At 45.6% G+C, this 26280-nt stretch overlaps 1 protein-coding gene across 1 annotated transcript in view; it reads right to left on the bottom strand.

Moving 5' to 3' along the window:
- RBM25 (RNA binding motif protein 25) overlaps window positions 1-14665 on the bottom strand; it is a 350786-nt gene extending 336121 nt beyond the window's left edge. The window contains exon 1 of the mRNA XM_030214739.1: window positions 14499-14665. The gene's annotated coding sequence lies outside the window, so the exon portion shown is untranslated. The remainder of the gene's footprint in view (window positions 1-14498) is intronic.
- Window positions 14666-26280: the final 11615 nt, after the last annotated feature.

Genomic DNA, 26280 nt, shown 5'->3' with positions numbered 1-26280 from the left:
GGTTCGCTTCCGCCCACTGGCATAGATTCATGGCCTCCTTGGCTAGAGGGGCGCTCTTGGTACCTCCCTGGCGGTTGACATAGGCCACAGCCGTGGCATTGTCCGACAGGACCCGTACTGGCTTCAACGCCAGTACCGGGATGAACTCCAAAAGCGCCAACCGAATGGCTCTGAGTTCCAGGAGGTTGATAGACCACTTTGCCTCTGCAGGAGACCAGAGCCCCTGCGCTGTCCTTCCCAAGCAGTGGGCTCCCCAGCCCGACAAAGAGGCGTCCGTCGTGACGACAATCCACTCCGGGGTCACCAGAGGCATTCCCGCAGACAACTTGTCTGTCTGCATCCACCAGCTCAGCGCCTTGCACACTGCTGGGTCCAAGGGAAGGCGCACAGCATAATCCTCCGACATCGGAGTCCAGCGCTGCAGCACAGAGTGTTGTAGTGGTCTCATATGAACCCTGGCCCAGGGCACTACTTCCATCGTGGCCGTCATAGAGCCCAACAGCTGCACATAGTCCCAAGCCCGAAGAGGAGAGGCTACTAGGAACTGGTCCACCTGAGCCTGAAGTTTGACAATCCGATTGTCTGGCAGGAACACTCTGCCCACTTGGGTGTCGAATCGAACTCCCAGATACTCCAGGGACTGAGTCGGGCGCAGCTGGCTCTTCTCCCAGTTGATGATCCATCCCAGGGAGCTCAAAAGAGCAACTACCCGGTCCACAGCTTTGCCGCACTCTGCATAAGAGGGGGCTCGGATCAACCAGTCGTCCAGATAAGGATGGACTTGTACTCCTTCCTTTCGCAGGAAGGCCGCGATGACCACCATTACTTTGGAAAAGGTCTGCGGAGCAGTAGCCAACCCGAAAGGGAGGGCTCTGAACTGGAAGTGTCGGCCCAGGACTGCAAAACGCAGAAAGCGTTGATGAGGAGGCCAGATGGGAATATGCAGGTACGCTTCCTTGATGTCCAAGGAAGCCAAGAACTCTCCTGCCTTCACTGCCGCTATAACAGAGCAGAGAGTCTCCATGCGAAAGTGCCACACTTTCAAGGCCCGATTGACCCCTTTGAGGTCGAGGATAGGCCGGACAGAACCTCCTTTCTTTGGTACCACAAAGTAAATGGAGTAACGTCCCTTGCCAATCTGATTTTCTGGCACCGGAACGACCGCACCCAGGCGGATCAGGTTGTCCAAGGTCTGCTGCACTGCCACAGCTTTGACCGGAGACTTGCAGGGAGAGAGTACAAACCAGTCTCTTAAGGGTCGGCAGAACTCTAGCTTGTAGCCGTCTCTGATGACTTCCAGCACCCAAGCGTCTGAAGTTATTGTGATCCACTCGCCCAGAAACGAGGACAGCCGTCCTCCAATTTGCACTGGGCCATGGACCAAGACCCCGTCATTGGGTACGAGACCCTGGGGGAGGACCGGAGGGCGTACCTCCGGGACGGCGGTCTCTGCGAAAGGAATGCTGCTTGGGGGAGAAGTTCCTTTTGAAGGAAGAGGGGGCAGAGGAGCCCGACTTGCCCGGGCGGTACCGACGGGCTTCTTGAAACCGTCCTCTGGAGATCCCGGGGCGAGCACTGGCCCGAGCCCCGACCTCTGGTAACCTCTTGCCCTTAGACGTGCCGAGATCGGTCACGATTTTGTCCAGCTCGACCCCAAAGAGCAGCTTGCCTTTAAAAGGCAACTTAGCCAGGCGGGACTTAGAGGCGTGGTCCGCAGACCAATATTTCAGCCAAAGCCAGCGCCGCGTAGAGACTGTCTGAGCCATGCCTTTAGCCGCGGCTCTCAAGACATCATACAGTAAGTCTGCCAAATAAGCCAAGCTCGATTCCAGGGCCGGCCAGTCAGCCCTCAAGGAAGGATCCGAGGGGGAAGCCCGCTGCACCAACGTCAGGCACGCCCTGGCCACATAGGAGCCGCAAACTGAGGCCTGCAAACTTAAGGCAGCCGCCTCGAAGGACGACCTTAAAGCCGCTTCCAATCTTCTGTCTTGGGCGTCCTTTAGTGCCGTGCCACCTTCCACCGGCAACGCCGTTTTCTTAGTCACCGCAGTGATTAAAGAATCCACGGTAGGCCAAACAAAGGCCTCACGTTCACTTTCAGGCAAAGGATAGAGGCGGGACATAGCCCTAGCCACTTTGAGGCTCGCTTCCGGGACATCCCATTGAGCCGAAATTAAGGTGTGCATGGCATCATGCACGTGGAAGGTTCTAGGCGGGCGCTTCGTCCCCAGCATAATGGCGGAGCCAACAGGGGCTGAGGGAGAGACGTCCTCCGGAGAGGAAATCTTCAAAATGCTCATGGCCTGCATTAACAGGTTGGGCAAATCCTCTGAGCGAAAGATCCGTGCTGCAGAGGGGTCATCCGCTCCATCCGAGCGGGAATCCATCTCCTCCAAGGAATCCCCAAAGGACCGTTGGGAGAACTCAGATACGCTGCCCTCATCTACATCAGAGGAAACAGCGTCCTCTAAGGCCTGGGCATCCACCCGAGGGCGTTTACTTCCGGGGGCCTCAACCCCTTTATCGGACAAGGGAGAAGGGGCAGCGTTTTGCATAAGAAAGTCCTGATGCAGCAGCAAAATAAACTCGGGGGAGAAACCCCCCAGACTGTGCACTTCAGCAGCTTGGGCCACAGCCCTAGACGCACCCTCAACCGGCGCTCGCAAGAGCGGGGGAGAATCATGCTGCGCATCCAAGATGGCGTCCGGCGCGACACTCCGCGAAGGAGCCGCGCGGAAAGAACGGCGCTTAACTTTAGCCGCTTTTTTGCCGTCGCCCAAATCAAGGGCGGCCATGGCATGAACGTCTCCCAGCTCAAGGGCGGCCCAAGAAGAAGCCGTCCGAGCAGTGGCCGGCCAAGATGGCGGAGGTGAGCAGCGGGGGATGGGCGTTTATGGCGGGAAAAACCGCCGCGCCGGAGGAAGACCCGGGACACTGACCGGCCTCCAAACTGACACCCAACAAGGGCGAATCCGATTTTAAAACCCCCGCATCCCCGCTAGAAACGCACACGCGGTCCAGGGAGCGATTCTTCGCGCCCTCGCCCTCCGACGCCATAGGCCACGTGGAGATCAATCGGGGAACCCCCTGCCCGCTATAAAAAGGTAAAAATTACCTGCTTCTCGCTCCGAGCTGTAACGACCTGGTGTCCTAGTGAGTAGCTGCAATAAACGTTTAAATAAACGTCAAAATAAATGCCCTTAAAGACGTTCAAAAATTTTTTTTTTTTTTTTTAACGGAGCCAGCGGGAGGGGGGAGAAAAGGAGGGACCTGGCGCCACCAGGTTTGCACTTGCTCAAGAAGAGCCCTCAACCCCAGGCACTCAACAAAACCTAAAAATTAGGCTTGGAGGCCTAGCCAGAGCTGCTGCTGTGTGTGACCACCACCTGCTGAGATAGAGAACATACTAAGGAGTTTCCGGCAGCACATGACCACATATAGGGAGGCAAAAGGATTGCTCTCTATCTCCACCTGCTGGTAGATGGACACAACCCACCAGTCTATGGATTGATCAGCATGATGATATGGAAAGAAAGAATATTGAAGCTGTCCCACTGGAGATCAAGGGCATCAAATATAGCCCAATATGGGCAAAAATGCTTTTTATACCAACTTTGAACGCTTATAATTTTTCAACCACTTGAAGGAAAGTGCTGCAAATTGGAATGCCTCATTACAGCCGTGCATTTAGTACACCTACCAAAAATCAACCTGAAAGGCCAACTAGTTTAGAAACTACAGCAGCCTCAACATCGCTGTAAATTGATTTTTGCCGGGGGTTTTTTTGGCAAAGTTTGAGCCTAAACCATTCAAAAAGTAAGAGGACTAGGAACATGGGGTTTTGCCAGTTCATTAAGCCCTAAAAGTAGTGCAGGTTCTCCAAATATCCCCCTTGTACTACTAAAACTTCCAGTTTTACAGCTTCTGGAAGTTGGCCCAAAATGTCATTTTTGCTCAGGCGACATTTTGCAACCCTTTACTTGAAGTCCCCTAGAACCTCCAATTTTTAGTCTTTTGAACTAAAATTTTGCACAGCTTTGTTTTTTATCATAAAGAAACTATGTACCAAATTTCATCAAAATCTGAGATGGTGAGGTGGGGACCCCTGGTCCACTTGACACAGAATGACTCAGTATCGAGATGTGTGTGTAAGCATCATTTAAGTCCAGAGAGCATGGCGAATCATTTTCCTAAATCATGGGAAGAAGGGTGCCTAGGGAAACCATCCTGAACTTTTCTCTGTCAAGAAATTTGTTCAGGGCCCTTAGGTCTAGGATGGGACACAACCCCCGTTTTCTTTTGCACAAGAAAGTACCTGGAATAGAATCCCAGCCCTTCTTCCCCTGGTGGTATGGGTTCGACCACTTGGGCCTGTAGAAGGGCGGAGAGTTCCTCTGCAAGTACCTGCTTGTGCTGGGAGCTGTAGGACTGAGCTCCCGGTGGGCAATTTGGAGGTTTGGATTTCAGATTGAGGGTGTATCCTAACTGAACTATTTGAAGAACTCATCAGTCAGAGGTTACAAGAGGCCACCTTAGGTGAAAAAACATTAACCTCCCCCCAACCAGCAAGTCATCCGGTACAGACACTTTTAGTTTGGCTATGCTTTCTTGGAGCCAGTCAAAAACCTGTCCCGTGCTTTTGCTGGGAAGCAGTAGGGGCCTTGGGCACACACTGTTGACAGGAACGAGCGCGCTAGGACTGAGCCTGAGCAGGATGGCGAGAAACTGGAGTGTAACTACGCCTGGAATAGGGAGCACTCCGTTGTCCACCAAAATACCTCCTACTCGAGGAGGTGGTAGCAGAAGGCACCCGGTGGGAGAGAGAAGTCATAGCATCTGAGAAGTCATAGCATCTGTATGCTTCTTGATCTAGTCAACCAGATCTTCTACCTTCTCTCCGAAAAGATTATCCCCCCAGCAAGGAATATCTGCTATTCTCTGCTGGACCGAATGGTCCAGGTCAGAAACACAAAGCCATGAGTCTGCACATTGTGCATTGCTATACCTTGGGCACAGATTCTGGATGCCACATCAAAAGTGTTGTATGCGCCCCTGACCAGAAATTTACAACACGCCTTCTGCTGCCTGACCAGCTGGTGAAAGGGTTCAGCCTGCTCAGAACATCTCAGCCCTGGGCTCATCCTCCACATCTACGGTGAATGGAATGGCCTGAGCCATTTCCTGTGCAGAAATGTTAAAAGGAAATTAGGGATGCAAACAAAATGGGCAACAAAATAATAATGGGTGATTTCAATTACCCTGATATTGACTGGGTACATGTAACATCGGGACACGCTAGAGGTAAAACTCCTTGATGAAATCAAGGACAGCTTTATGGAGCAGCTGTACAGGAACCGACGAGAGAAGGAAAAATTCTAGACTTAGTCCTTAGTGGAGCGCATGATCTGGTGCAGGAGGTAATGGTGCTGGGGCCGCTTGATAACAGTGATCATAATATGATTGGATTTGATATTAGCTTTGAAGTATACATAGGAAATCAAATACGTTAGCGTTTAAATTTATGTATAAACGGTTTTTATTGATGGACAAACTTCAATTCAAACATATTAAATGCTTACAGTGTATATCTTACCAATATTTCTATAACAGCAACGTATCTTACAGCGTGTCTATCCCATCGCTTTTTTAACATTTACCCCCCCCCCCCCCCCCCCCCCCCCCCCCAGGAAAATGAAACATTACCCTCTGGATTGGAGCTTCATACATCCTACTGACACTCTTGTCAAACCTTGTCCAGTCCTTATTCGCTTACACGAGGGGCTCATAACTTCATTATATCGATCCTAGTCTATTAAGTATAGCACTTCTGGCCTTATGGGATATATTTTGCAAATAATGAGTCCAAACATTAAGAAATTTCTTTCTTCTCCTCAAGTTATCATATGCGTCCCTTGCCTCCCACAGCATTAGCTCATGTAGCTTATTCCTCCATAGCCAAACAGAGGGTGGCTCTGCCTGCATCCAGTGTCTCAATATGCATTTTTTGCCCACTGCAAATGCTTTACATAAAAATCCCTCCAAGTTTTTATCCGATATCCCATATGCATTATTTTTGTTCAAGAGTACTCCTCTCCAAGAGGGGTGCACCTTTTGCCCCAATACTTGTTCTAGGTACTCCTGTATCGCTCTCCAAAATGTTTTTTATTTTATCGCACCTCCAAAATGCATGCAAAAATGTGTTCCTCTCTCTATGGCATTTAAGGCATTGGGGATCAGAGCTCCATCCCGCCCTTACAGCCTGGGATTGTGTTATATAGCCTCGATGAATAACCCTAAATTGACTCTCTTGTAATTCTGCCCCCCCTACCTGCCCAGGTATGCCTTTGATTAGTTTCGCAAAATTTATTCCTTTCAGCTCATATCCCAAGTCTTTGCTCCATGTGTCTTTAAGCTTCTCATATGTTCTGGGAGGTCCGAGTGGGACTAGAGCTTTATGTAAGCTCGATATTGATACCTGTCCATGTGCATCCCCTTCCAGGAATTCACGTATCTTCTGACCCAATTTTGTGCCCAGGGCTGCCTGATCTAGACTATGCCAGTAATGATGCAATTGTCTGTATGTATAATAGTCCTTCTGGGCCAATACCTGTCTCTGCTGCAGATTCTGAAAGCTATGCAGGTTTCCCTCTTCATTCATTAAGTGTTCAAATAAAGTGATGCCCATTTCCGACCATCTAGCCATTATCCCTTTCTCTAACCCGGGGGGGAAGTCCCTATTCCCCTGTATTGGAAGTTGATCACTAACATTAGGGTCTTGTCTCCAGCTGTGCATGAGGAACTGCCAGACACGTCGCAATGGTTGCAACAGTATACTTCTTCTACAGGTGTTTGGCAAACTCTTTGTTTTTGCCTGTAGAAGAAAATTCAAATGCCAGGGGTCAAATAGCGCTCGTTCCCAGTTCGTCGGTGTGTGTTGATGTGTATTAAGTGTCCAATCCCTGATATGTCTCAAAAGGCACGCCTGATTATATCGCTTAATACAGGGGAAACCTAGTCCACCCTGAGCCCATCCATCATATAAGTATTCAAATCGTATTTTAGACTTCTTCCCCCCCCCACACAAATTGCCAACACATCCTATTTAATTTCCGTAAATCTTTACCTAATATATGTATTGGCAACACCTGCATGATATAGAGCCATCTCGGGAATATGATCATTTTGAAGAGATTTATTCTGCCTATTAGTGATAAAGGCAAGTGGTTCCATCTCTCCAGAACACTTTTGGTATCCTGTAACAGCTTGTCAACATTTATCCTATACAGAGTGGTAGTATCCATAGTTAATCGCACCCCTAGATAGCGAAAGGATTCCTCTGCCCATCTCAATGGAAGCTGTCTGTGCCACTCTCCCACTTGAGCCTCCTTCCTGCATAAGGCTTCTGATTTTTCCAGGTTTAGCTTAAAGCCAGAGAAATCCCCATACTCTGCCATACATTCTAATAGCGCCTTCAGTGATGTTTCAGGAGAAGTCACATGTGCCAACAAATCATCAGCGAAAGCCGCTATTTTAAAACTTTTTGTACCCACCCTGACTCCCTGCACATCAGGGTTACATTGGATATCTCTAAGCAGTGGGTCTAGCGTTAACACAAACAATAAGGGTGACAGGGGGCAACCCTGCCTGGTCCCCCTATGGATAGGGAATGAAGGGGATAAAATTCCATTAACCCACACCTGAGCCTGTGGGAGGTAATATAATGCTCTAATTGCATCCTGGAATGATCCTCTTATGCCATACGCGTCTAGCGTGCCAAATAAAAAATCCCAAACCACCCTGTCGAACGCCTTTTCGGCGTCGAAACTGACTAATATTGATGGTGTGGCCTTTGTAGATACCTCCTCCAATGTTACCAATATCTTTCTTACATTTTTAGTGATGGTTCTGCCCTGTACAAATCCTACCTGCGAGTCCTCTATAACATCTGGTAGTATTCGGGACAGGCGGTTTGCCAGGACTTTTGCAAACAATTTTGCTTCAAAGTTTAATAACGAAATAGGTCTGTATGATTCAGGTTTTTGTACATCTCTCCCTGGTTTTGGAAGAACTATAATCTGCGCCGTTCGTAATGACATGGGCATTCGTTGCTCTTGCACTATCGTGTTAAACATTGCAGTAAGGGGTTCTACTACTTCCTCCTTCATCAATTTATATAGTTCTCCCCTATATCCATCAGGGCCTGGGGCCTTTCCTAGGGGCGCTTGCTGTATTGCCCATGATACCTCCTCAACAGACATGGGAGCATTCAGCATGGTTAGGCTCTGTGCATCTATCTGCAGGAGATCTTGCCCCGCTAGATAGATCTCACTGTCCATTGGGGGCGGGTCAGGTGAAGCATAAAGCTTCTGATAATATTTTTGCATGATACGATTTATACAATCATCCTTATTTTCTAATACCCCTCTTGAAGAGTATAGCGCGTTTATTTTGTAATTTCCTTGTCTTGGGTTTGCCATCCTGGCAATCATCCTACCACTTTTATTTGCAAATTTGTATAATTGATACCTATAATACATATGATTCTTTTGTGTTTTATTATGTATTCTCTCATTTAGTGTTTGCTGCATTTCTAGAAGCTTAGCTTTCAGCAGAATATTATGGTGGTGTCCATACTCGCGTCTCAAGCGGGTAATGTCTTTTTCCAACCTTTGCATGTCCCTCTCCCATGTCTTTTTCTGGTGGCTTGTGTACGCAATAATCTCACCTCTTAATACCGCCTTTGCTGTGTCCCAGTATAATATGGGAGCTGTCCTATGCTCCTGATTAGTGTCTTGAAACTGTCTATATTTGGCTAGTATAAATTCCCGAAATTTCCTATCTTTATATAGCCTTGTAGGGAACTTCCATTGATATGGACTAGATTTACTCTCTGTGGGTTCCCATAAGGCCATTACCATTGCGTGATCTGATATTTTTATGGGTCCTATTTCCGCCTTGCGGATTTTCGTAAATAGTGGACGGGAGATAAAAATGTAGTCAATCCTCGACATGGCATGCGCCCGGGACAGGTGAGTGTAATCTCGTTCCAACGGATGTAGAGTTCTCCACACATCCACCAGGTCGAGGACCCCACTCAGTAGTCCAATTCCTCTAGATTCTGCTCCCGCTCCCCTCCTTTTGTCCCCCTGTGACCTGTCTAGTTTGGGGTCGCCCACTTCGTTGAAGTCTCCTCCTACCAACAGGGGAACTCCTTCCAGACTTGTTAGGTGATGCAGAAGCTTTTTATAAAATGTTTTGTTGTAAGTGTTTGGAGCATATACATTGCACAAAACCATTGGTTGACGCTCTATTGTCAGATGTGCCAACACATATCTTCCTTCCTTATCTGCTATGATCTTATGTGTAATGATATGGATCCCTTTCTTGATTAGTATTATTACCCCTGCTTTTTTCCCCAGTGCTGGTGAATCATAATATGAGCCTACCCACCATCGACATAATTTCTCATGTTCTTTAGCTGTTAAGTGTGTTTCCTGAAGCATTGCTATTGATGCCTGTTGCTTATGGAGTGCGTGGAGGATCTTCTGCCGTTTAATCGGCGATGAGATGCCTCCCACGTTCCATGTCACAACCTTAAGGACCATCACATATCCTCAAGCGTCTTTTTAAATACCTGGTGAATCTTTGTGCAGGAGAGGCCTCCCAGCCTGTGTCCCCCCCCACCTCTGATACTGTGAATTTCCACTAGCGTGCCCTCCTCGTGAAGCTCTTTGTGTGTTCCTTATGTTGTCCTTTTCCCTTGTTACCCTGAAGCTCCTATTCTCCCCTATACCCTCCCTCCCCCTCCCCCATCCTCCCGTCTTCCCCCCTTCCCCCAATCTGAACAGCACCGAGTGTGCTGTCTGCCTCCGTGCTTCCGATCAGGGACCCCACTCTTACTTTTTGCATATGTTGCATATTGCTTCCCCCCCCCCTTAAAGTTCACAACCCCCCTTAGATAACATCAAATAACAGTATCAAGTCCAACATTAGCAACCACAACAATTATAGTTACAGATCTTCTGTCTCTCGCTGCTCCCTGTCGTTCAGCAGTGTCACTCCCACTGGTGAGCCTCGGATTCATTACTCATGTGTCTCTTGATGCTTCCGAGCTGTCTCTCTCTAAGCGGTCCACCAGTGCTTGAGCGGCCTCTACCGTGTCACAGATTCTCACTGTCCCATTATGCTGAATCCTGAGTTTAGCCGGATACAATAAACTGAATTTTATCCGCATTTTGTGTAGCCGCCCACAAATGGGCGAAAATTGCTTACGTTGGAGGGACACTTTAGTGGAATAGTCTTGAAAGCATAGTATCTTTTGTCCTTCCACCTCCAGCGTTCCTCCTTTCCGAAGAGTTGCTAGGATCTCCATCTTATGTTGATAATTAAGAAGTCTCAGTATGACCACACGTGGGCGGGTATTTGCCTCCTTCCTCGGCCCCAAACGCCCGTTCTATCTTCAGTTGCCCCACCGTGCTCTGTTGGCAATAACTTAGTGAGCCTGGGTTCCAGAAAATCTCTCAGATCTGCATCTGGTATTGATTCAGGTATACCTATCAATCTGAGATTGTTTCTACGCGAGCGGTTCTCCAAATCATCCACTTTCTCTTCTAAAGTTGATACTGTTTTTTGGAGGTGTTCAATGGATTTAGAAGTTTCCTGTGAGGCGTCTTCTACGTCTCCTAGTCGCTGTTGGACCTCCTGAAGTTCGTTAGTAAATGTAGTAAACCTTTGGTCCATGCCATCAAGCTTATCAATTATTTGCTGTAACTTGTGGCTCATGGTTTCCTCCACCGCCATTCTTACCTCTGCTACTATTTCTGAGGCCCAAACTGAACTCACTGGTGGCGATGGAGGCGGGTTTTTCTCCGTCATTTTTGGTCCTCCACTCTTGGTTTTGTCCTTCTCCAGCTCTTTTTTTGTACTTCTGGTCGCCATACAAAATGTTTTTGGGGGTAAGCGCAGCGTAATCTGTCTGCAGATTTTAATGGCGTCTGTCCCTTTTCTTTACCAGCTACTTTGGAGAGTCACGTGGCTTACTGCTGTAATAGCTTAAACATTGGCCCAAACCCAGACTACCAATTTTGCTGGCTATTGTGCCGGTTTAAAGAACTGCTTGCGATTCTTTTTAGTTATTTTCTTAAATTCTTTCTGAGTTTTTTACATTTCCACCTGCTTCATGGCCGCCATTCGGGGGCTGTGTTCGATGTTTCCTCCGTGCCTCGCCATACAAAAAGTTTTTTTGGGGATAAACGCAACTTGATCTGTCTGCAGAGTTTGGTGATGTCTGCCCCTTTTCTTTACCGGTTGCTTTGAGGAATCTCGTGATTTACTGCTTTAATAGCTGAAACAGTGGCCCAAACCCAGACTGCCGATTTTGCTGGCTATTGTACCGGTTTGGAGAGCTGCTTGCGACTCCTTTTATTTATTTTCATAAGTTCTTCTGAGTTTTTTTACATTCCCACCTGCTTCGTGGCCGCCATTCGGGGGCTGTGTTCGATGTTTCCTCCGTGCCTCGCGGCTCGCCTTTCCCCTCACCCTCCGTTCCGCCGTTGAAATCGCCGAGCCCTTTTGCTCACTCTTATGCCTTGTAAGAAGAAGGCTTCTCAGCCTGCGGATTTCGGTGCTCTTTTCTCGGCGCGATTCCTCACATGGGCGGGTATCCGCCGTCGATCTATTCTCGCCTTTTTTTCTCCCCCCCAAATCGGGGTTTACGGGTCTCAATCGCGCTAGTGCACCTTCCGGAGGAGAGGGGAGGCTAAACCGCCGACTCTGGAAGCTATTTCATCGCGTTTTGGTGGAGTCCCCGATCGTTGCTAGCTGGAGCTCACTGTGCGGCGGCCATCTTGGCCGGCAGCTCCACCGGAAGCTCAGCGTTTAAATTTAAAAAAGGAGACTACAATAACATGAGAAGAACGGTGAAAAGAAAACTTAGAGGAGCAACTGCGAAGGTCAAAAATTTACATCAGGCGTGGATGCTGTTCAAAAACACCATCCTGGAAGCCCGGTTGTGTCAAGGGTGTGGGTGAGAGGGAGGTTGCCTGGTCCTAGACAAGGAGTGGGAAAGCCATTAGACACTAGGGAAATTTATTAATATTGGGGAGGGAGTGGGGTTGTCAAGTGGGAGGGGAGCAAAATCAAGGGACCAGTGCAGACCGCTGGAACATTTTTTTTTCTTAAGCATCACCTTTTCCCTTAGTACCTAAACTAATCATGGCTCAGGCAATGACAGGAAGGTTGACATTTGGCAATAAGCTGCACATTACTACCACAATTTTAATGCAGCAATAATTTGCATGCTCACTGATTACTGCATTCCATGTTAAAAACCATGCGCCAGCAGCTCTAACATACAACTTTCTGCATCAGCCCCCTGGTGTTGCTGAATAGCCTGCACTTGAATGTATTACAAAAGAAGACTGTGTCCCAATCTTCTCCACACACATAGACCACCTTTCCATGTGCAGGCTGGCAACAAAACTGTCATTAGTTCAGTGATGGATCTATGTCAGGATGCACAAGTTCAGTACTGGAGGTACTTAGGACCCTCCCAGGGCATCCCAGGATGCACCGAGCAGGGGCTGATCACTGCCATTTTGATGAAGGCAATCCTCCTGCCTCCAACAAAAGGTGTGTGGAAGGGTCTGTGGGGGGGGGGGGATTTCACTAGACCACAGGGACCAGTGTTCACTAGGGGGAAGGTCGGCTTGGCCCAGCTCGGCCAGCTGGACCATCAAGCTATTTTAGGAGTGGGGGGGAGTTCTACTCACTGGACATAAGACACAAGACCTGTGCCAACCACACAGCTCTCATGGGCATGCACCAGGAACATTTGAATCCCTTTACCAATCAATGGTCAACACTAACAGAATGCATATAATTTGCTTGCTGTTAGTGTTGAGCATTGGTTGGTAATTCCAAATCTGTGTTTTGGAGTTCTGTGCATCTAGCCCTAAGCTTCCTGTTTTGCTTACCCACAGCTAGCAAGTGGCAGTTGTAGTGAAGCACTGACTAAACACAACATATTCACCCAATGCACAATATTTGAAAAGCATGTTATGGTTTCTTATATTACAATGCATAAAACTAAAGCTGCCTATTGTCTACAATATATGCTATACTTTAAAATATGCTGTGCAAATCAATTAGATACTAAGAGCAATTACAGACTGCTATTATAATAAAGTCAAAGTACTTTATCAAAGTGCATACAAAATGTAAATGTAAATTTAAACTTAGCTACATTGTATAGTTGCCCATGTCACTATAAAAACATACCAAATAAAAACTTATCAAATAAAATGGTCTTAACACTAAAGCTAACATCCAAATCACAGTACAAGCAACTTAGCCTGGTTATTTGAAAGAATTTCTCTTTCATTCCAAATAAGTTTTAAATGAAACCAATCTCAATATCGTGAATCTAATCTAAATAAAGCAGGATACTACAGTAACCGATAACAATACCATGCAGACATCAGCATATAGCACAACTCATAAGTACTCTTAATCTGAATATTAAAAGTAGGATCCCATAATAGGATACTTATTTCTCCAAAATTATTTAATATTTATATTATACAGAATAAAAGACATTCAAAAATTTAAATATATAGGAAATCATTACTTCTACTTAGAACAATTTTTAAATGTAATATCTACTCGAATGTAGTTTGTCTTGAACTATTATTTATAAAGGGGTGTACTAAACTGAATTACATCAATTACATTTAACTTGACAGTAGCGCTTTTAAAATTTGTCCATTCAATTGCTTTTCGGTTAAAAACAAACAGGACATCGCTTAACTTCTGTAAGTTTGTGTAGTTAAAGAAAGCGAATAGTGGAAGGGGCCTGAAAAGAAAGTTACCACATCTTACACACGCGTACATTAAGCACCATCTAGGACAAACACTTAAGAAAACAAACATTTACTAAAATAAAATACAATCCCGCGATTCGGGCCAGATCCTCCTGACGCGGCAAAGAAAAGCATTAGGGCCGGACCCTGACGCGGCAAAGAAAAGCAGAGTACGCGACTAGGCCTCAATGCCCGATACCAAGCAATAAAACAAGTGCAAAAAATAAACATACTAAATAAAAACAATATAAAGTAACTATTTATAGACCTTAACTATTAGTAATTCTAACATTCTCTATTCACTAACATACTTATATTTTCCCTAAACCAAAAGGCTCTGCCCTTGCAGCTGCTTCTCGATTAGCTTGAATGACTACCAAAATGGATAGCATCCGGCTTCGTCGCCTAGAAAAGCAAGAGCCACACAGCAAGGCCTTCAGAAGGAAGCTATACACCATACCATCACAGAATATCCACGAACTCGTTCTGACTCCTCTACAGGCCTTTCTTCGCAGTCATCTCTGCGTACCGAAAAAACCGTACCACGCACGCGACACTATCGTAAAGTGACTGGCGCGTCTGAAGTTGCAGCTCCAGTTCTCACCCGACTCCTTCCTAGGGCTTGTAATCTATACTTACCAGACCACAGATAAAGGCCCTTTCCGCGCGTTTTATTCGCAGTTACAAATCGTCTCTGAAGCGCCTCACCGCCAGCTTCCCCAGCGCAGGAGGCAGAAGAACACGCTCTTCGTCGCCTAGGCCGCACACTGCTGCGGAGATCACGTGACACGCCGTGACTGAGGACAGCGCCCGCGTACACACACCACACACGACAAAAAGGAAACGAGGAGGAGGTGACTGACGGATGATCATAGAGCGGAGAGGCTAGTGAAACAAACTGGTTGACTTTCTATGTTTCATCTCTATGGTTAGTAGTGTATCCCAATTTCTGTCTAGCCTAAACAAAATGCTTCTGGTTCCTTTCATATGATATATATATTTTGGAAAATATTTATTTATTTATATTTTCTGTCAATTGCTCTTTTTTTTATTCTGTTGTAATCTGAGGAAGGGAGTATTAGCTCACAAAAATTGGAGGAGTGGAGGATTAGCCTAATAGTGTAGCAGACTAAGGAGGTTTAATAACAGGAAACGGCATGAGCCTATCTGGCCCATTATGTGGGTTGAAGGCTGAAGCCAGTAGGTGGAGCTTCTTGCCCTATAATTTCAAGATGGCGACAGCTGCATTGGGAAGAATTAAATGCGCCATGGGTAGAGTAGGTAGAGACCGGCTTCAGCCTTGTAACATCATGCCATCTCCTGTTACCAAACTTCCTTGTAGGGGACTGGGTTCAATTCCCACTTCAGTTCCTTGTGACCCTAGGCAACTCACTTAAGAGTTACCATACGCCCGGTTTTACCCGGACATGGCTGGGCGGGTTTTGCCAGCCTGCCTGTTTGTCCGGATTTGTGGACAAACAGGCAGGCGGGCAGGCAGACCTAGGGGTGTCCCATCCTCCCCTCCCCATACATTACTGTACTGCCCTGGTGGTCTAGTGACCTCTTCAGGTCAGAAAAGAGCCCCCCCCTCTTTCCTGCCCGGAGCGACTGCAGACTGTCTCTTGCTGCCTGTGGTCCCGGCGCCGATTCAAAATGGTCACCGAGAGTGACCTTCCAAGTCTTCTGCAGAAGACTCGTGAGGCCGCCACTTGAACTCTCGGTGGCCATTATGAATTGGCGCCAATACGGGAGGCAGCAAGACAGTCTGCAGCCACGCCAGGCAGGAAAGAGGGGGCTCCTTCCTGTCTCAAAGAGGTCAGTAGACCACCAGTGTAGTACAGTAAGGGGAGGGGATGGGAGGATAGGACACCCTTACGAGGGGGCGGGGTGTGTGTGAAAGGGATGGGGTAGTATGTGACAGGGGGCATGGGTGTGGTGGGGGGCGGGGCATAGGTCCTCTTTTTTGGGGGGGGGGAGCAAATACAGTGGTGGAAATAAGTATTTGATCCCTTGCTGATTTTGTAAGTTTGCCCACTGACAAAGACATGAGCAGCCCATAATTGTGTTGGATTATTTGTAGTAAATAATTAGCAAATTTTAGTACACACAGCTTCAGCTTTAGAAATGTTAATTTCTTTCTTCATCTCTCTCTCATTCACCCCTGAATGATTCACTGCTGAGTCACTTTAAAGTTGAAGTAACAAAACATCTGTTTACTCACAGTTTGTAGTTAGATTATAATCAGACAGGCTTATATATACATATTACTATACATTTGTATTATCAGCTCCTTCCATGTGCTTAGATGGTAATGGATGCTCACACCACCATAGATCCTCTCAGGTTAGGAGAGATCATGAGCTCCATGTGCTCCATGTGCTGCATGTGCTGCATCTAACCCCCACAGGAAGTTGCATAGCTGTGTGACCTCTCTAAGTAATTCACATCAGAGGTCACAGAGTAATCACAGAGAAATAATAGGTGACAGGCAATGCATGTAAAATACAATTACATTCCAACAAACCCCTTCTCATGCATAACTGTCATGCAATTATTTATTCATACAAAGTCCAAGCTTTATACGCAGATTCACAAAATGTTCTCTGGGTAACGGTTTGGTCATGATATCAGCTGTCATCTCACTGGTGTGACAATAGTGTAGACTGATGACCCCTTCTTTCGCCAACTCTCGCACGTTGTGGTATTTCGTTGCGATGTGCTTGGTGCGTGACTGAACCTTGTCATTCTGTGACAGTCGGATGCAGCTCTGATTATCTTCCATTATCTGGATTGGTCTCTGTTCAGCTATTCCAAAATCCAGCAAAAGTTTTTCAATCCACATCAGTTCTCTGCACGCTTCCGATACAGCCACATATTCAGCTTCTGTAGAAGACAAACTCACAATACTTTGTTTATGACTGGCCCATGAAATTTGTACATTTCCATACATAAACACATATCCACTTGTGGATTTATAATCAGAATGATCCCCTGCCCAATCTGAATCACAGTAACATATTAGTTTTGGATTACTATTGGCTGAAACCTTTAATTTACAATCAATGGTACCCTTTAAATACCTTACCATCCTTTTAACTGCAGTCCAATCTGATTTGGTAGGTGAGCTGACCCTTCTGCTCAAAATTCCTACTGCATTTGCTATATCAGCCCTGTATGTGGTAGCTAGATATAAAAGCTTACCTATGGCTGATCTATATTGGATGTTATCTGGTAAAGGTTCTCTTACTGTTTCATCCTTCAGAAAATCAGTGATCATGGGAGTGCTTACAACTTGGGCATCTTGCATACCTAAACTTTCAATAAGCTCATTTATTTTCTGCTTCTGGCTTAGAAGATAAGAACCATCATTTTGTTTCTCAATTTCTATACCAAGATAGTATGACACATTTCCAAGTTCTTTTATCTCAACATTGAGGTTTAAATATTTTACAATGTCCTTGTACTCTTGCTCACTTTTGCTTGCAATGAGCAGATCATCAACAAAAGCTAAAATGTATGCATATTGTCCATTTGTGCACCTAGTGTACAAACATTTATCTGCTTCACCTTGCTTAAATCCTAAATTTGTCAATATTTCATGCAATTTATCATTCCAACATTCTGCACTTTGCTTTAATCCATAAAGACCTTTGTTTAATTTACACACTAGCTGTCTTTGTTTTGTATTTATGAAACCTGTTGGTTGTTCCATGTACAAGTCTTCAGTTATATCTCCGTGAAGAAACGCTGTTTTCACATCAATGTGGTTGACTTGCATGCCTTTTGAGACTGCAATGCTCAGAAGTGTTCTTATTGTCGTGTGTTTCACTACAGGTGCAAACACTTCATCAAAATCTTCTCCATATTTTTGAAGATATCCCTTTGCGACTAATCTGGCTTTATACCTTTCCACTTTTCCTTGTGCATTCCTTTTTAACTTGAATACCCATTTGCATCCTATAGCTTTCTTGCCAGGAGGTAATTTTGTAAGAATCCAAGTATTATTTTTATCCAATGCATCAATTTCTTCTTGTGCAGCTTTATGCCATTCAGCAGCTTCTTCTGCTGGCATTTTCTCAATCTCATCCCATGTTAAGGGCTCTTGAGCTTCTGCTGACTTTGTTAGGTAAGACAGTCTTGGGGTTGGAACACCTTTGTTTTCCCTGGATGAGCGTCTGACAACAGGTTGGTCTGACCTTTCTGCATCCTCTATATCTGAGAGTTCTTCTCCAATTGATTCCCCTTCTCCAACTGTACTGTCTTCTTCAATGATCCTTTCTGTGTCTGTTTCCTCTGCCTGTTCCTCGTTAGATACAGATGAGTTGCTTTCAGACATCTGCCTTGGTATGGCATTTATATACACTGGCATGTCTATTATGGTTCTAGTTTCATATTTTGGATGATAAGGCTCATCTGGGATAATCCAGCCTTTATCAACCCTTTTGTTTTCATCAAAATATGTAACATGTCTTATGCCAACAATGCCAGTTTTCAGATTCAAAATTCTATATCCTTTGTGTCCTGGAGCATAGCCAACTAAAATGCCCCTTTCTGTTGTGGAATCCAGCTTATGCCTTCTTTGCTTTGGTACATGAGCATATGCTGTACTTCCAAATGTTCTTATGTGTGACAGGTTTGGCTTCCTACCATGCCATGTCTCATGTGGTGTGCGCTCAGCGCCTTTAGTTGGCATTCTGTTTTGTAGGTACACTGCTGTGAGAATGGCTTCCCCCCATAGTCTTTTAGGGAGATTGCTATCTGACAGCATACACCTGGTCATTTCCACAAGTGACCTAAATTTTCTCTCTGCAACAGAATTTTGCTCTGGTGTATAAGCTACTGTTGTGATATGTTGAATGCCTTCTTGTTCTAGAAATGTGCGCATGCTTTGTGAAATGAACTCACCACCATTGTCAGTCTGAAGAACCTTTGGTTTTCTTTCAAATTTATTGCTCACCATGGCTACGTATTTCTTCAGCATGTCTGTGACTTGACTTTTCTCTTTCAGCAAATAGGCCACACAATATCTAGAGAAATCATCCAAGAATATTAGCACAAATCTGTTATTTCCCAATGATGGGATATTAAACGGTCCACATAAGTCACTGTGTATTAAGTCCAGCACTTTATTACTCCTATTTCCTGTGTATGCAGGAAATGAGGGTCTCACACCTTTTTGAGTAACACAGTCTATGCATTTCTCCATTTTACCAGCATTTGCACTTATCTGAATGCCGGTGGCCAGTTGCTTACTGTAAAGATCCTGGATCACCTTAAAATCACGATGTCCCAGGCGGCGGTGCCAGATTTCCAGACTACATTTACCATCATTCTTCCTTACTTGCGCCATATGTGAGGCTTCACCTGAAATGCTCAGTTTATAAACATCATTATGCATAAAAGCTTCAGCATACACTTCATCATTTTTAGAGATTGTGCACTTACTGTTTTCAAAATGAATCACAAATCCCTTCTTATCTAATGTAGATACACTAAGCATATTGCAAACTGCTTGGGGAATATACAAGACATCACTTACAGGAATTTCTTTAACTTCATTAGACACTTTGCATTTTAAGAATCCAATACCTTTTGCTTGGATCTTAGCAGTCCCTGCGTTTGCAGTTTTAAGAATACCTTCCTCTGGACACATTTCCTGAAAGAAATCCTTACAATTGGTTAAATGGCATGTGCTCCCTGAATCCAAAATCCAAGTACTTTCATTTGAATTATTATTTACCATAGTCAAAGATTTTTCTGTCATTAGAAAGCCCTTGTGTTTATCTTTGTCCTTCATACATTTCCTGGTTTGAAAATTCTTTAGTTCCATTGGCTTAGGTGAGCTAGAGGGAGTGTTTTGTGTTTCCTTACACCATTTAGATACATGTCCCTCCTTTCCACATAAGTAGCAAATCAGCTTGCCCTTGGGTGGAGTTTTCCCATAGCTCCGCCTTCCTCTGTTCTTTGCCAAGAAATTTGTTTCATTTCTCTCTGACTTGCTTTGAGAACACATCTCCTCAGAATCATTTATTATGCATTCCTGCCTTAGTTTTGATGTTGCCTGTTCAAAAGATTGCCCTTCAATGGCCTCATTTACAGACCTAAAAACATCAAACTTCTTTGATAGTGAGGTAAAAAGAAATGCTCTTTTCAATGCATCACACATGGGAATTCCAGAAAGTTCTAGCTTTTGAAATGAAGACATAAGATGCATAATGTGATCATTACATTTACTTTTATCCCTTAATTTGGTTTCATTCAACTCTGCCAGCCAAATTGGTTGCTGCTTTGCATATGTAGTTGCATACATAGTTCTCAGTTTATATAAAATGTCCTTTGGTGTATCTTTTCCCTCCACTAATATGGCTTGTTTCTCTGAGAGAGCTTCCAAAAGCATGCACTTCACATAATAGTTTGCACTGTCCCATTCAGCCATATTTTCAGCTGTTCTGTCTTGGTCTAAGCATATATTTAATCTTTTTGCTCGAAGGAGACATATGAATCTTAGTTCCCACTGCCGATAATTAAACTCAGTTAATTTAGGCACCTTGAGAGAATAGAACAATGGTGAATTTCTTCCCTCAGCCATTTTCTTAGCCTTCTGTCTGCTGTGTGGGGGGAGAGAGAGACAGACTGAATCTTTCCTTTAAAACTTAAGAGAAAAATGTGGCCTTTTTTTCTGCCTGGTAATATTTCTCTTCTTTTTCAATTCCTGGACCCATAACCCTTTTGTTGGATTATTTGTAGTAAATAATTAGCAAATTTTAGTACACACAGCTTCAGCTTTAGAAATGTTAATTTCTTTCTTCATCTCTCTCTCATTCACCCCTGAATGATTCACTGCTGAGTCACTTTAAAGTTGAAGTAACAAAACATCTGTTTACTCACAGTTTGTAGTTAGATTATAATCAGACAGGCTTATATATACATATTACTATACATTTGTATTATCAGCTCCTTCCATGTGCTTAGATGGTAATGGATGCTCACACCACCATAGATCCTCTCAGGTTAGGAGAGATCATGAGCTCCATGTGCTCCATGTGCTGCATGTGCTGCATCTAACCCCCACAGGAAGTTGCATAGCTGTGTGACCTCTCTAAGTAATTCACATCAGAGGTCACAGAGTAATCACAGAGAAATAATAGGTGACAGGCAATGCATGTAAAATACAATTACATTCCAACAAATTGAAGGGTAGGTTATTGGTAACAGTGAGAGATAGCACATCACAAATTAAATCCGGAAAATCACATTGTGGAAAGTATATGAATTTATTTGCATTCTGCAGAGGGAAATAAGTATTTAATCCCTCTGGCAAACAAGACCTAATACTTGGTGGCAAAACCCTTGTTGGCAAGCACAGCGGTCAGACGTCTTCTGTAGTTGATGATGAGGTTTGCACACATGTCAGGAGGAATTTTGGTCCACTCCTCTTTGCAGATCATCTCTAAATCATTAAGAGTTCTGGGCTGTCGCTTGGCAACTCGCAGCTTCAGCTCCCTCCATAAGTTTTCAATGGGATTAAGGTCTGGTGACTGGCTAGGCCACTCCATGACCCTAATGTGCTTCTTCCTGAGCCACTCCTTTGTTGCCTTGGCTGTATGTTTTGGGTCATTGTCGTGCTGGAAGACCCAGCCACGACCCATTTTTAAGGCCCTGGCGGAGGGAAGGAGGTTGTCACTCAGAATTGTACGGTACATGGCCCCATCCATTCTCCCATTGATGCGGTGAAGTAGTCCTGTGCCCTTAGCAGAGAAACACCCCCAAAACATAACATTTCCACCTCCATGCTTGACAGTGGGGACGGTGTTCTTTGGGTCATAGGCAGCATTTCTCTTCCTCCATACACGGCGAGTTGAGTTCATGCCAAAGAGCTCAATTTTTGTCTCATCTGACCACAGCACCTTCTCCCAATCACTCTCGGCATCATCCAGGTGTTCACTGGCAAACTTCAGACGGGCCGTCACATGTGCCTTCCGGAGCAGGGGGACCTTGCGGGCACTGCAGGATTGCAATCCGTTATGTCGTAATGTGTTACCAATGGTTTTCGTGGTGACAGTGGTCCCAGCTGCCTTGAGATCATTGACAAGTTCCCCCCTTGTAGTTGTAGGCTGATTTCTAACCTTCCTCATGATCAAGGATACCCCACGAGGTGAGATTTTGCGTGGAGCCCCAGATCTTTGTCGATTGACAGTCATTTTGTACTTCTTCCATTTTCTTACTATGGCACCAACAGTTGTCTCCTTCTCGCCCAGCGTCTTACTGATGGTTTTGTAGCCCATTCCAGCCTTGTGCAGGTGTATGATCTTGTCCCTGACATCCTTAGACAGCTCCTTGCTCTTGGCCATTTTGTAGAGGTTAGAGTCTGACTGATTCACTGAGTCTGTGGACAGGTGTCTTTCATACAGGTGACCATTGCCGACAGCTGTCTGTCATGCAGGTAACGAGTTGATTTGGAGCATCTACCTGGTCTGTAGGGGCCAGATCTCTTACTGGTTGGTGGGGGATCAAATACTTATTTCCCTCTGCAGAATGCAAATAAATTCATATACTTTCCACAATGTGATTTTCCGGATTTAATTTGTGATGTGCTATCTCTCACTGTTACCAATAACCTACCCTTCAATTATGACATGTCTTTGTCAGTGGGCAAACTTACAAAATCAGCAAGGGATCAAATACTTATTTCCACCACTGTATGGTAACCCTACACTTAACCCTTTATTGCCCCAGGTATAAAAACTGATGGGCCAATGATCAGAAGCAAATAGTAACATAGTAGATGACCTGCATGGTCCATCCAGTCTGCCCAACAAGACAACTCATATGTGCTACTTTTTGTGTATACCCTACTTTGATTTGTACCTGTGCTCTTCAAGGCACAGACCGTATAAGTCTGCCCAGCACTATCCCCGCCTCCCAACCACCAGCCCCGCCTCCCGATCTTGACTAAGCTCCCGAGGATCCATTCCTTCTGCACAGGATTCCTTTATGCTTATCCCACGCATGTTTGAATTCCGTTACCGTTTTCATTTCCACCACCTCCCGCGGGAGGGCATTCCAAGCATCCACTACTCTCTTCGTGAAAACTACTACTACTACTACTACTATTAAACATTTCTATAGTGCTACTAGACTTACGCAGCGCTGTACAAATTAACATGAAAAGACAGTCCCTGGAAAGAGAGTAGTGGATGCTTGGAATGCCCTCCAAGGCTGTTAACGGCATACTAGCGCCTGCATTTGCTACCGCCCTATGATCCGAGCCCCCCAGCACGTGAAGCAATGTGCTCGCGGGCTCTGAATGCAACTAGCATGCAAATGCATGCAAAACAGGGCTCTTAGCGCAAGTAGCATGCAAATGCATGCTAAATGTATTCCTCCCTAATCTGCAACAAACCCTATGCCACCTCAGAGCTGGCGTTAGGGTTTGCAGACCATTGGGGAGGAATGGTGAGCCCTGTCCAGCATGCATTTGCAGGCCCCCCCCCATTCTCCCAAATGCATTAGCCCCCCCCCCTTCCCTCCCCCCCCCCCCCCCCCCCCCCGCGCAGGAACTCTGACCTATCAAACAAGAGTGAGAGAATTCAGGCACAATCCTCCCGCACTTCTACCCTATCATCAGAGAGAATAGCGTCCTTAAATTTGCATGCTATTATCTCTGATCATAGGGGCGGTAAATCCCCACGCTGTTCCAGTGCTATTTTTAGAGCACTGTTTGGAACAGCGCAGGGCTTTCGATCATCTGCCCATGAGATTGTGAGCCCACTAGAAAAAGAGAAAGTACCTGCATATAATATGTACAGCTAGGGTTACCATATGTCCAGGTTTCACCAGACATGTTCTCTTTTTTGGACGCACTGTGAGGCATCCGGGCAGGATTTTCCAGCCTGCCTGTTTGTCCGTGTATGCGGGCAAGCTGGCCTCAGGGTGTTCTCCCCTCAGATACCTTATCGTGCCCTGGTGGTCTAGTGGTATCTTCGGAGCAGGAAAGATCCTCACTCTTTTCTGCCGGCGCTGCTGCTGATCCACTCACTGCTGGCGCCTCTTCAAAATGGCTGCCGAGACTTCAAGCAGCAGCCTCGCAGCCATACATTCATCTCCAGGAAACAGACTTCTCTTCCTTGGCCTTTACTCTCGTGTGGTAGCGTGGCTCACAGCTGGCTGCAAACCTCATAGAAATGTAGCATGTACACACAGGTTGCAGGTAAAAAGTCAAAAGTAAACTCTGAAGGGATACCATCTTGTAGTGGTGGAAGGGGTTGTGTGTTTCAATAAGTTGGAGGGCTAGGGCTACCTATATCAGACAGGCCTCTGGGTAAAAACTAGACAAAGGGTGTCCAAACCTGCGGGATTCAAGATGGTATTTGAGGTAGCAGTGGTATGAGACAGCTCCTGTGTTGGCATCTGTTTTAAGCCATTTTCTCCCTGTGTGTGCTGGTTACAATTGAGAAGAAGAAAGAACAGATATGTACTGTATCTACCTGTGGTTGCAATGTTCTGTTCTTGAGGTGATTCAGACTATCCTTGAGGTTGCTGACATCACAACCCATTGATCTGCTACAGTGACTTTGCAGGGCCCAATATTTCATGAGTCCGGCCTGAGTGGGCATCTTTGAGCCCAGAAGATAGACTGGTTCTACTGAGATCAGGAAGAAGTATGTGTTGGCTTCTGCACTGTCTTCGAATGGGCAGGAGAAATTAGTCAGTCTCAATGAGTGGGTAGCCAGTGTGTGGAATTCCCCCGCCCCCGCCCCAAGTTGGCTGGGGAGGAGGTTATCAGGGATCAAGGTTTGACACTGCAAAAACTTCTGGGTTTGCTGGGTTAGTTCAGCACAGTAACGCCCTTGGTGGATTACAGAACCAGTGTTAGTCAACTGTGACACCATATGGGAAGCCATCAAGATGCTGGGCTTGTCCCTATAGCAAACTGTGAAGGTATTTCTGGAGAAGTCTGGTGATATCCAAGACAAGGTGGAAATACAGGGTGGTGTTTAGATCCACCCCGTTAGTAACCTTTGCCCTGGAACTGGACTGAAAAGAAGAGGAAGCCAACAAGAGAAGGAACAATTCTAGACCTAGTCCTTAGTGGATCGTATGATCTGGTGTGGGAGGTAATGGTGATGGGGCTGCTTGATAACAGTGATCATAATATGATCAGATTTGATATTAGCTTTGGAGTAAGTATACACAGGATATCCAATACATTAGCATTTACATTTCAAAAAGGAGGCTATGTCTGATTCCAAGATGGCGTTGTGAATGGACGCACCTGTGTTAGCTCCTGGAAGTTGCTCTGTTTGTAGGTCCTCTACAGCACCTCTGTCGCCTCATTAAGCATGGGGAAATGGAGGGGAAAAGTGAAGGAACATCCCTCAGCTCCTGTGACTTCTTCAGCCACGAGGCAGACAACTTTGCAATTTTTCAGACAGCAACCAGGTCCTCATGGCTTTTCGACCCCTCTGCAACTCTCGGCACTTCGGTGTCAATTGAGAATGGAAACGGGGGCTTCCCTGAGCCCCGTGGAAGGAGTTGCTCCACCCCAGCCTGGAGGGGAGTTGCTGGCAGCTCTGACAGGGAAGGAAGCCGAAGGGGCTCAGCCCGACCTGTTTGAGGGAGTGTCTGCAGTAACGGAGGCTGAATCTCAACCCCGAGAACTATTGCTACAATCAGCTTCAAAGGTATTGCCTCAGGATATAGTTTCCAAACTTGCTTGTATTGAAGATCAACCTCACCCTTCTCCAGCCATTAGTGGTGTGAATAGACCAGCAACTGTGACATTAGAGTCACTATGGGATATGGTTTACAGCATTCACACTTCTATGCAAACTACTTTAAACATGAATACTTCTGACATAAAGACTCTTTCTGAGGCTGTCCTGCTTCAGGTGCAAAAGACTGCACAGCAAACCTTAGATTTGGAGACTGTGAATATTAAAATTCAAGAAATGGGATCTGTAGAAATGGCTTTGGTTAAGGATAATAATTTCCTACATAAAAGATTGGAGTACCTAGAAAACCAGACTAGAAGATTAAACCTCAGGTTTCTTAATTTTCCCAAATCGCCTTTAATTTCCCCTTTGGACATGGTTAAAAAATATATGATTGATATTCTTGGAATGGATAAGGACTCACTGCCTCCCCTTACTCGGGCTTATTACATCAGGAGTGGTGGAGTGGTGGAAGAAAATCCCCCCGATAGCAGGGGAAGGAATGGATCTTACTTCTTTCCTTGAAAGTTCATTGGAGATAATTACTCGGAGGTTGACTCTGGTTGTTACTTTTGTGCTGGAGCCTGACAGGAATGCCGTATTAAGGCTTTCCTTGAGACACTTAGAAAATCTGTTTTTGGGCTAAAAAATTCTTATTTTTCCTGATCTCTCAAGGCCTACACAGATGAGACGGAGGGCCTTTTTGG

The sequence above is a fragment of the Microcaecilia unicolor genome, chromosome 9, assembly GCF_901765095.1.
Source record: "Microcaecilia unicolor chromosome 9, aMicUni1.1, whole genome shotgun sequence".
Lineage (NCBI taxonomy): Eukaryota > Metazoa > Chordata > Amphibia > Gymnophiona > Siphonopidae > Microcaecilia > Microcaecilia unicolor.
The sequence above is the reverse complement of the archived record's forward strand: the minus strand, read 5'-3'. Positions and strand labels throughout refer to the sequence as shown.